Here is a 12,830-nt window from a genome sequence, read left to right on the forward strand (position 1 = left end):
AAGGTCTAATTGTTTAACACACAAACAATGACCAGCATTTTTCTTCAGGGGCAGGATGACCCTATTTAATTATCAGCAAGATTATATGTCTCTGAGAAAAATGAGTCTGATATATAGCTCTGTTTCAGAGGGATGCTTAAACGTAACACAAAGCAAAGCTTTTTTTGAAATGTGGTTTTGAAATGTAAAATTACTGTGGTGGTCAAAAGCTGCCGCACAAATTCATAGAATGCTTTGAGGTTATCTGATCCAAATGTTTGTAGGGCAAGTAGTTTAGGAAAACAGATCATACTGTCCCAAAAGTCTGCCCACAACCCCAACAGGAAAACACCATGGTTCTCACAGCATATTATGCTGATCTTCATAATGTAATTACCCCTTCTTCTTATGCCTGTTTTACCAGTGAAAGTTCCCGCAGTTATTGTTCAAATCATTGTCAGTATTTTTCAGTGTTATCCCTTTATTTAAGAAAGATGCAGAGTACAGTTGCCCACAGAGTCAAAAAGATATCTTTGAAGGTTTTCTTCATAAGGGTTAGCCACTTAATATATTGTTTCAAATGAAACCTTAGATTCTAGAGCACAAGACAGCATCCACAGAGAAATTACTGGCTCATGAAAACAAAACACACAAGCTAATCTGTTGCAAAACAAGTACCTGTTTTGCTAAGAAGCAGATTTCTGCCGGGAGCAATTGCCTGCACTGATATCCTAATTGATAATCATAGGGCCTCTCTCCCAAGCACCTTCACAAACCTTAGTGTAGCCCAGACACTGGGCTGGCAGAGTGAGGGGTATTTTCAACTGCTGGGCCTATAGAGATTAGCCTTAACTTATAAAAAACCTTTATAAAAGGCAAATCAAGGTCTTTGACACACATAGTAAAGTGTGGTTACCAATGCACAAAAAAGAGCCAATACTTCACATGAAAGAATGCAAACTGGGACCTAACTCTTGCATAATTGGCATCTGTCTGCAACATATTTTGTTTGTAATGAACAACAAAAAAGCCAATGACAATGGGAAGTTTTAAATAAAATTATTTCCAGGGCTAGAGTCAGTATTATAGAAACCACATAAAAATATACAAAAGAAATTTGTTCTGAGTTTGACCATGGTTTGACCATGGGACAATTGGCTTCAGTAAAGTGACAGCAAGGAAGACTTTAGATTATTAGGTATCTCTTTCCTATGTTACTGTAAACAACTTTCATTCCTGTCTGCAGTGCTCCACACAGTTTCCGTGATTATGACCAAAGACAAACAACTGAAACTAAATAATTTCACCCCTGGGGTTCCTGCAAATCTCCAGTATTAAATGTTTGACTCTTTCTGATTTTTTCCCCGTTACTCGTATTTCAGCATAGATGCAATACAGATTCAATACCAGCTTTAGACTGATGGAAGTCCAGTGAAGTAATATAATGGCACATGAAGCCTGGTCTGCCCACTTGAGGGATGTTATTAATTCTCCTCTATTTACTGACCATAATGTATGCTACTTGTGTGCAACTTTTTTGCTGTCCAATCTTACCTTCCTTCTGTCCTTTGTTCATTTCAAGCTTTCTTAGACCAAACTGTACAAAAAAAGGTATGATTGGAAGTTAAAATTGCTGCTGATTTCTGCTAGAAGAGCCATGGCTTTTCCCTGGCTGCATATTTCCAGAGTGGGTGGTCTTGGATTATTGTATTCGTTTATCCCTGATCTCCAAAACTGCATGCAGACTTTAACACAGGAACTATCAGAGGCCCTATGATGATGTGGAGCTGTGCTTTAGGCTTGGTCTACATAACTGCAATTGGTGGTGCCCTCTCCTACATTGGGAGTCTTCAAAAGGAGGCTGGACAGATATTTGGCTGAAGTGTTATGACCCCACACTCATTCATGCCTGGGGCAAGAGGTTGGACCTGATGATCTGTTTAGATCCCTTCCAACCCTAGGCACTATGAAACTATTGCATCATTTGCTTTCCTCCTTATAATACAACAGAATGAAGCTTAGGGCCTATAACGGAAGAGGTAGTTAGTTACCTGTGTTAGTCCAGAGTCAGGCAGAAGGCAGGATAGATATGTACCAAATTACTTACTCTACTTCATGTCCTGCTCTATGGTATCCTTTCACAGCAAGTGATTATGGCTAAGTACAGATAGTCAGAAAGCCCAAGACTATATTGATTCAATCTTCTCAGGTTAGTCTAAGCTACATAGATTGAAATGACAAGTAAATAGGCATTTAACTTTTGATTCTGGAAATACAGCCACAAGCCTGCAGTGGGTCAAGCCACAAGCCAGGGGGCGCTAGATCATGGCTCTCTGGCACACAGCCAGCATTGGCTATGTTCACTTCCTCTTCCTGCTTCCCCCAAGGTCTCTGGGATTTTCAGTCCAGACTCACATCAGCAGGACTCTGCAAGGTTGCTTCTCACTTCCTCTTCCTACTTCCAGGTACCTCTGGGATTTGTAGCCCAGAGTTGCAGTCAGTAGGGCTGCGCGAAGCTTCAGTCCCTGATTCAATTTAGTGGAGATTCGGCCAGATTCCGTGGCCAAATCTGCAAATCTGAATCAAATCAAGAGACCCTTTAATCTCTCTGAATCAAATCGTAACCCTCCAAATCAATTCAGAGAGATTTGGAAAGATTTGGTGTTTTGGACACAGACACAGCTTTAAATGTTTTTTCTACATACCTCAAGGTACCAGGTGGCTCATGAATTCTGCGATGCTGGGGTGGATGGAGCATCCAACAGGAATGTGGGGGGCTCCCCAGCATGCTCAGCAGCAGACCTGGAAGTGGACCAGAAACACTTCCGGTCCACTTCCGTGTCCGCCGGGGAGCACACAGGGGGCCTCCCCACTCCCCCTCCATCTCAGTGACTGGTGACTCCTGGGTCTGGGGGGGGCACCCTGGGTCCCCTTGCAGCCAATCACTGAGCCAGGCAGGTGCAGGAGGGACCCCACGCGCTTCCTGGTGGATCTGGAAGTGGACAAGAAGAAGTTCCAGTCCACTTCTGAGTAGGCCACCAAGCATGTGGGGGCCCCCCCACATTCCTGTGGGATGCTCCATCCGCCCCAGCATCGCAGGATTCATGAGCTGCGCCTTGTACCTCGAGGTATGTAGAAAAAACATTTAAAGCTGTGTCTATGGCCAAATCGCTGATTCTCCAAATCAGCATCGAATCTTCAGATTCAGATTCAGCTGAATCGAATTGGGGACAGTGATCCAAATCAACTAATCGAATCAGTCTCCCCAATTTGGGCTGAATCCAAATCCAAATTGAATACAGCTCATTTTTCACACTAGCAGCCAGCACTAAGTAAGGAGGGCAGGGAAAATCCATATTTGGGGGAAGGGAAGTTTAACCCCCCTCCCTGGCCCCAGACCCCAGCAGGGGTTTGCCTGGGTGGAGCTAGGGAGCAGAGAGCCAGGGCCAACCCTGCTTTCTAAAGCAGACAGCACAGCCCAGGGCTGCAAAATGCTGAAGGATTCTGATTTAACTTGAACCAGGATGGAGTCTGGGGCAGAAGTTTCATAAACTGGTTAAACTTAAATCAGTTAAGCCTGATACTACAGTCAACAAAGTCTATCTTAAATCAGTTTCAGCCATTTTGAAAGTGGTTTATGTGCACTGAACTTCTGTTCTATTACAGGTTTAAACCAGTTTCTTATCCCTTAAACTGCTTTATATGTAACTTTTGTCTCTAGCCCTGGAGGCTGCCACTGTAGCATGAATTTGAGCTGATTTGATATTAATTTAAATGTGAGAAGAAGAATGTTAGTAAGACAGTAGGCCTTTTTGGCTATGTTAACCTTATTTTTGTATTTTATGAATAGCCAAAGACTCCATTTTGTATTTCCTTGCTTAACATGAGTAAATGAACTTTGTATGCCCTGTGTGTGTCTGAGGGTGACTAGTGAGAGAATGGCATGGAGGCATAAAGAGAAAGATTTAACTGTTTATATGAAGCAACAAGGCACTAAATGCGTAAGTTACCAGTCAGTAAACTAATTAATAGATGGTTAAAGAATCCCTCTCAGACCTGGGGAACAAAGAAGATAATAAGAGGGGAAAGTGCTGCATATCCTGCCATGTGGGCAACAAGGACACTTCAAAGCTGAGATACCAACTTTTATGACCAACACAACTTCAAGCTGAGATAAACAAAAGATGGATGAGAAACAACCTCTCAACAAAGACTGAGCATGGAAAAACCACAAAAGTGCTGAACAAAGACTGGAAATACCTATAAAAGTGGGATTCAACAATGTTGTGTGTGTGTGTGGGGAGGGGGGAATCTACTCTCTGCAACCTCCTAGAGTACAGGCACATCTGTTCACCCCTGCTCCTATCACCCTCAATGAGCTTGGGCTGACCACCCAGTGGTAACATTAAGCAACCTCTGCTGGTAACTATAACATTTTACTGGAGTAGTTTTGTCTGTATGTCTGTCTATGTCTGTCTGTATTTTTGTGTGTGTCTGTTTGTATGACTGGTGTGTCCAAGTTAATGTATCTGCTTCATGTAATCAATAAATACAGAATTTTGCCTTATCCCCCTTTATAAGGTCTCGCTCTTAATTTGATTAATTAAAATTCAAAGTGACACCACCTCATGTTCAGTAGCATGCTAGGAACTTAGAAACACAAGCATTCCAAGGTCATTGAGCCCCCGAACCCTGCTGTTGTAGACATTGACATTATACCTCTCATAAGCTTATGTAGTTTCATCCTAAAACTAGTGGGGTACTTTGCCCCAACTACTTCTATTGAAAGTCTGCACCAGGACTGCACAGTGAACATTAAGGCAATTTCTTGCAAGACACTGGCAGTTTTTATAGGACCTTTAAGAATTGCTAGTCAGTGGTGTATGTTTTCATGCCATCCTCTGAGAATATGAGGGACCTGAAACTGTGCCCACTGAAATTAATGGAAGGACTCCCAATGGCTTTTAAAGCACTGGATCAGTTTGTGTGTGCAGTTCTAATAAACCTCTAATAAAGTTCTAATAAACCTCGTTATCTGTTTAATTTTTATTCTTGCTACATCCTAAAGCTGTTGCTCCTCATCGTACTGTTCTTAGAGCCTTCAGGCTCAGATTTCCTTGCAAGCTATAAACAACCATTCCTCACCCAGGTGGTCTAGCATTACAAGTTAAGGGAGAGTGTAAATGACTAAACTTAAGCAGCAAAACTCACTTGCTCTTCCAAGCGGACAATCAGCTCCCAACTGGGAAACATTAACCTCTCGTCCAAATCCTTCGGCATTACATTTGAGATCTCACTGTAAAATTACAGGATGAGCACAAAAACAACAGTCTTTGTCTTTTACAAATTTCAACTTTTGCTGGCTTTCAACAAGTGTTTTTCCACAGACTTTGGAGTTACTCTTCTATTCCATGTCATCAAACACAGTATTTCCCCACATATCTTTCTTTAAAATGATTCTTATAGAGGTCAGAATTTGAGAAAAATGGTTCCCAAAGTTTTCCCCACCTATAATGTACACTAGTAATGTGTGCACATGAATCATTTAAAGCCTGACGAGATTTTCTAATTATTGACTTAGGCTTTCTTTTTTTTAAAAAAAAAAAAAAGCAAAACCGTAAAATCTGCATCTAATCAACAGTCTAGTCTAGGACCTTTCTTCTAAGTCTAAAATGCAGATGCATTTGTTTTATTTCTACTCCCCCATTTTAAATCACAGCTCAGGCCTTTAAAGGTATACCATTCTTTCTGTCGTCTCAATTTAGTCCCTACTGGTTTTACTCAGCAATTTATTTGTTCACTTAAGGAATAATTTTTTTAAAAGACCTGATATGGTAGAGTATTCAGAAAGACATCTGATTGAGTCCATCAGAGAGTGCTTGAAGGAATCTCAAATAGAAAACACTTGACTCAGCTGGCTTATGAACCACTGGGCAATTGGTGATAAAGTCTTGATTTTTTTTTAAAACTTAGATAAGAAAGAACAAAGCCAAAACAGTAAAAAAAATGTAGTAGAGTCCAGTGAGATAGCTAAACAGTGCAAGTTCGAGTGGCAAGGATTTCTTATGGTAATATATTTGTCTCTTGGATAATTTCATAGACACTGGGGCTGGAAGGGTCCTTGAAAGAGCGAGTCCAGCCCCTTCCCCCAGGGGCAGGAAGTCATCAGGGGTCATAAGATCCCAGCAAGATAAACATCCAGATGTCTCTTGAAGGTATTCAAAGCAGGTGCTTGAACCACCTCTGGCAGCTGTCTATTCTAGACCTTGGGGGCTCAGACTGTAAAGAAGTTCTTCCTTATGTCCAGCCTGAAATGGTCATGGAGCAATTTGTGAATGTTTGACCTTGTCATCCCTTGGGACGCTCTGGTGAACAGACGTTCCCCCAGACCCTGGTAAGTGCCCCTAATAAACTTATAGGTGGCCACCAGATCACCCCTGAGCCTGCGCTTTTCCAGGCTGAAGAGTCCCATAGCTCTCAGCCTCTCTTCATAAGGTCTGTTTTTCTGACCTCTGATCATGCGCGTGGCTCTCCTCTGGACTCTCTCAAGCTTCTCCAAATCCTTTTAGAATGGTAGAGCCCAAAACTGGACGCAGTACTGCAGCTGCGGCCTCACCAAGGCCGAGTACAAGGGGAGAATGATGTCATGGGATTTGCTTGAGAAGCATCTGTGGATGCAAGCCAATGTTTTGCTTGCTTTACTAGCAGCAGTATCATGTTCTTTTTTTTTTTTTTTGGTCAATCATGACCCCCAACTCCCTTTCATCCATAGTGCTAGCCAGTGTAGCACCACTGAGCCTATAAGGATGCTACAGGTTTTTCCTCCCAAGGTGGAGAACCTTGCATTTTTCAGTGTTAAACACCATCAGGTTTTCATCCGCTCATTTCCTGAGCCTGTCAAAGTCAGCCTGGATCACCCATTGTCCTCAGGTGGACGCTCTACCCCAGAGTTTGGTGTCATCTGCAAACTTGGCCAATCCACTTCTGATACCAATGTCTACATCATTAATGAAAATATTAAATAGTATAGACCCAAGGACAGAGCCTTGGGGGACCCCACTGGTCCCAGGGCACCACTATGATTGACTTCTATCAACTACCAGTTTCTGGATCAATTACCAGTACTTCTACAACTATCAAACTTTCCCCAGCAAATAAAATTTGCAGCTATAAACAGACACAATGGGAACTTTCCATTCACTGTTGCTGCTCATGGAGGTTGAGGGGCAATGGCAGGCAGAGGGGAATGGATCCAGGGTTACAGCAACAGAGGGCCCATCTACATTATGGAGCTGCTGCCACTACAGCTGTGTCAACAGCAGTATTGGCAGAGCCCCTTGGCAAAGACAGGACCATCACTGTCAAGAGGAGCTTGTGCATGGCAGCTACATAGGGCCCCAGGACAGATGCTGCCTTCTGCTGGCAAAGCTGTGCTCCCAGAAAGGCTTTTGCCTATATCAGTAAGGCCATGCAGTCTTTTCAGCCCCTAATATAGCTTTCTAGTGTGGACCAGGCCAGTGATACACCCAGGGCAGTTCTCATCTCCAGCATATATTCCCACCCATGTGATCTTGGACAAATCCCTTGTTCCCACTGTGCCTCAGTTTCCCTTCTGCCCAGTCCAAATAATGGCATCACCTTGCTTTACCAGGGTACAGTGAGTGGGCTTCATGAGCAACAGATACTAAAGGGCTAGAGCTCCCATAAATACATAGCAATTAAGGGAAGACCTAGCACTGATCCTAGCTAGGGAGGAGTAAGATGGACCAGGTACCAATAGGCTGTCTTCCCTCACTGGTTTCTGGGGTTGCTGCCTGAGACACAAAGGTTTTACCTCTTTGAACTCTGCAGTTCACCTTGGATGGAGCAGGAAGTGCCCCCATTCTTGGCCCTGCTCCAGAGCATCAGTGTTGGGTCGAAGATCTCGTGCCATTCTTAAATTCATAGTTTCATAGTTGGTAGGGTTGGAAGGGACCTAAGTAGATCATCTAGTCCGACCCCCTGCCATGGCAGGAAAGAGTACTAGGGACAAATGACCCCGGCAAGGTGTTCATCTAGCCTCCCCTTAAAGACTCCCAGGGTAAGAGCCAGCACCACTTATCTTGGAAGTTGGTTCCAGATCCTAGCCGCCCTGATATCTAGCCTGAATCTACCCTCTGCCAGCTTGTAACTGTTATTTCTAGTCACTCCTGGTAGCACTCAGGGGAATAGGGACTCCCCAATGCCTGCTGGTCCCCTCTGACTAGCTTGTAACAGGCCACTAGATCCCCCCTCAATCTTCTCTTGTGGAGGCTGAACAGGTTCAGGTTCCTTAGCCTCTCCTCGTAGGGCCTGCCCTGCTCCCCCCTAACCATGTGGGTGGCCCTCCTCTGGACCCTCTCCATGTTGTCCATATCCCTCCTGAAGTACAGCGCCCAGAACTGGACGCAGTACTCCAGCTGCAGCCTGACCAGTGCTGCATAGAGGGGGAGGATCACCTCCTTGGACCTGCTCGAGATGCATCTGTGAATGCAGGACAAGTTGCAGTTGGCCTTCCTGACTGCATCCCCACACCGTTGGCCCATGTTCATTTTGGCATCAATAATCAAGATCCAAAATCCTTTTCTGTCTCTGCTCTGATAAGAAGGGAGTTCCCCAGCCTGTAGGTATGCTGCTGGTTCTTCTTCCCCAGGTGCAGTACCTTGCACTTGTCAGTGTTGAAACCCCATCCTGTTCATATCCACCCCTGTAACCTATCTAGGTCCGATTGCAGCCTATTCCTCCCTTCCAGCATGCCCACTTCTCCTCACATCTGCAAATTTGAACAGGGTGCTTTTTACCTCCTCATCCAAGTCACTGATGAAGATGTTGAACAGTGTGAACCTGAGGACCGAGCCCTGGGGGACCCCACTGCCCACATCCCTCCAAGTCGGATAAGACCCGTCTACCACCACTCTCTGGGTGCGACCCTCCATCCACTTGGTGACCCATTTGATGGTGTAGGTGTGGACACCACAGTCTCCTAGTTTTTTAATAAGAATGGGGTGAGAGACAGTGTCGAAGACCTTCCTAAAGTCCAGAAAGACTACGTCCACTGCTACCCCTGCGTCTAAGGATTTGGTGATCTGATCATAGAAGGCCACCAGGTTGGTCTGACAGGACCTGCCTCTAATGAACCCGTGTTGTTTGCCTCTAAGCATAACCTCCCTTGCTGGCCCCTCATGGACATGCACCAGGATAATTCTCTCAAAAAGCTTACCCAGGATCTAGGTAAGACTGACTGGCCTATAGTTGCCTGGGTCCTCCTTCCTCCCTTTTTTGAAAATGGGAACCACATTGGCCCTTTTCTAGTCCTCTGGCACCATACCAGAGCACCACAAGTGCTCGTAAAGCCATGGCAGGAGTCCCGCAATGACCTCAGCTAATTCCATCAGCACCCTGGGGTGAAGATTGTCAGGACCAGCTGATTTAAATACTTCCAGTCCACCCAGAATTTCCCTGACTAGGTCCTTGCTGATCCTAGGCCTGGGTGCACCTCCCCTGGGTGCTATGGAGGTCCTGGTGTGGGGGGTGACCGAGTCCCTGCTCAGAAAATTGGAGGCAAAGAAATTGTTAAATAGGTTAGCTTTACTCTCTGGTGCAATCATCAGATTTCCTTATGTGTCCTGCAGAGGCCCCACATTACCTGGTACCTTCTTTTACCCCCTATGTATTTAAGAAAGGACTTCTTGTCCTTGATCCAGGTAGCTAGCCCCAGTTTCATCTCCGCCTTGGCCTTTCTGACCACCCCCCTACAGCCCCTAGCAACCGAGGTATAGTCCTCCTTGGTGACGATCATCAAAATGCTGTCAAGCTGCTGAACTCATTTATGGGAGATCGACATGTATTGATGTTTGCAACTTATGGGCAATGTGGGAGAAAAGGACACAAACTCCAATGGAGAAAAAGCTTGTGAGTCAACAGTGCTCAAACTCATGTGCCTAACATTAGTCCCTGGCACCCACATGCAGGCAGCAGCACAGGTTTCACAGATGTGCCACCCTGTCAGATGCAACTGAGTGGCAGGTCTGAAAAGACCAGTCCCAGGGGCTGCAGATGAACCTATGTGTAGGTCAATGTGCCTCACTTCAGGCCCCAGAGAGAGAGAGAGAAGTTGGGCCTCAAGGAAAAAACAAAGAAAAAAGGGAAGAGAAATCACATGGTGCGACAGCTGTGCCGGAGTCACTACATCATGCAGGCCCTGCGCAAAATGATTTCTACTCACATTGCAGGGATCCCTGGCCAACCAGTGCTACCAAAGTGTGTGTTCACATGTCGGGGCATCTGTAGGGCTCAGGACTGTGATAATGTGTTTCACAAGGGATTTCAGCATGCGGTCGAATGAGACGATTTCCCCCAGTTCATCCCAGCTATGCATTTCTGACTCGGGAACTGCAGGCATCTCAGGAAAGGCTACTGCTCCCAACAGCCCTTGGGAAAATGCATGCATTGGGCTAGGATGCAGAGACAGCTTGTTAGCTCTAGATGGCAACATCCTGCTAACCTCCAAACCAGTGGTTCCCAACATTTTTAGCCTCAAGACTTGCCTCAAAGGGCTCAAAGGAGCATTCAGAAAATGCCAGCTCTTGGCTTTCACTTGATTTTTTGACCCCAGAAAAATACTACAGCAATTCTTCTGTTGCAAAGATGGTTTTAACAACTGCGGATTCCTATTTGAAATCTGTGAGTTTATCATGTGAATCATGTTTGCATACCTCACTGTGCTAATATTGCATAGCACCTCACAATCCCCTTAAAAAAATCTTGTGGCACCCTGGTTGAGAATCACTACTCCAACCAGTCCTTTCCTCCCACTTTCCAGAGAGCTCCTGGGTCATCTCTTATCAATCCCAACCATAGATGCCTCAGTACCACATCTGCCAGGGTTTCAGGCAGGGCATGTGGGGAAAAAAAATCAATGACTCTCACATATTCATAACAGGAGTCATAGTCCAAGCAGCACAAAGCTTGGAAGCTGCAGAATTCTTGCAGGACTGCTGAGGCCACATCTACAGTCCTGTGTCTAGTTTTGGGCCCCTCGCTACAGGTAGGACATGGCCAAAGTGCAGAATCCAGTGGGGGGCAGAGAAAATGATTTCAGGGCCTGCGGCACATGACTTAGGAGGAAAGGCTGAGGGAACTGGGCTTATTTAGTTTGGAGAAGAGAAGACTGAGGAGGGATTTGACAGCAGCCTTCAGCTCCCTGAAGGGGGGTTGAAAAGAGGATGGAGCTGGACTGTTCTCAGTAGTGGCAGATGACAGAACAAGGAGAAACTGTCTCTAGTTGTAGCAAGGGAGGTTTAGATTGGATATTAGGAAAAAAAATTCTCACCAGGGGGGTGGTGAAGCGCTAGAACAGGTTACCCAGAGAGGTGGTGGAGTCTCCATCCCTGGAGGTTTTGAAGACCCAGATAGATAAAGCCCTGGCTGGGAGGATGTAGTTGGGGCTGGTCCTGCTTCAAGCAGGGGGTTGGACTAGATATGACCTTCTGAGGTCCCTTCCAACTCTCATTTTCTGTGATCCTTGCTGTTACCATCCTCATAGTGCTTCTACTGAAAAGCCAGGAAGAGTGAGCCCTTGTGAATTCTGACCACTGCAGGGCAGCATGCTCAGTTCATTTCCCCACACTGGCCCAGATGGTCACAAGTAGCTCCCTGCCCCCTATACAATGTGGCCAGATTCCCAGAAGCATGTGGGGTATAGGCTGGGTGCCAAGCCTTCGAAAACATGGCTCCATCATCTAAAACTAAGCCCAAGGAAGCCAACAGGACTGAATCTATCCACAAAATTCATTGGACCCTGGGAGCTAGCACTGCAAAGCAGGATTTGCAGAAGTGCTGAGCAACCCAAACTCACAGGAAAGTGGGTAGGAGATGGCAAATGAGCCCTACATAATTGAGCCCTAAGAGAGTCCATGAGGTGCAACCCCAGAGCAAAGCAGCAGCAAAGAGCAACTGGGAAAGGGAAGCCAAGAGAGAAGTGCACTTAGCATCATATGGGCTAACTGGGAAGGGAAGAAGAGAGGCTCACATACAAGTGGAGGGAATCAAAGATGTAGGCAGCTCAATAAAACATTGAACAAACACTGGGCCTGGCCATAACCAATCATTGCAACCTGCAAGGCAGGAAATGCAAACAAAATGAGTCAGGCCCAGGCTAATTCAAAGGACACGCCACTTTTACACTACTATAGCTAAAGAGTTAATTTAGGTTCCCTGCTGTTTTTTGTTCAGTAACCAAACCTTGCTGTCTAACTTCTAGACTCCATTACCATTACTCATGGTAGTCTATATGATAGGGTATGGGAATAATATTCAGTAAAAGACTTGAGCATTACTATCTAGGCAAATCAAAAGCCCTAAATTCCTAATTTTTGTGGTTCAGTTGATACAGCTATCTTACTCTTCCATTGCCTTTATTTGGTTCAAATATGGATTAGGCCCAGGAACGAGTAAAAATAAAATATTGATGTTACAGGCTAGTTTTTAATAATGAATCACTCTGTACTTAGTGAATCAAAATACAGTTGTCATCCCCTGGAAAGACAACACCCTGGACTGAAATAGCAAACCTTTTTTGGGTTAACAACTGAAACTTTTTGGTATTGTATATGCCTACAGGCTGCTTGTCATTACTGCTGACTCTTGCCAGTCATTCACATTCCTGAGCAAGATAATTGCCCTTTATTGCATGAATAGACTAATTTGGTTGCAATTAGTTTAATATGACTACTCAATAAAACAACTTATGGTTCAATAATATTTCTTCATGCTATGTACCCGTCCCATGCAGGTCAGTGTATTAGAGCATGGCAAGAGACAAGACAAAACTA

The sequence above is a fragment of the Crocodylus porosus genome, unplaced genomic scaffold, assembly GCF_001723895.1.
Source record: "Crocodylus porosus isolate Cpor-Errol unplaced genomic scaffold, CroPor_comp1, whole genome shotgun sequence".
Classification (NCBI taxonomy): Eukaryota; Metazoa; Chordata; order Crocodylia; family Crocodylidae; genus Crocodylus; species Crocodylus porosus.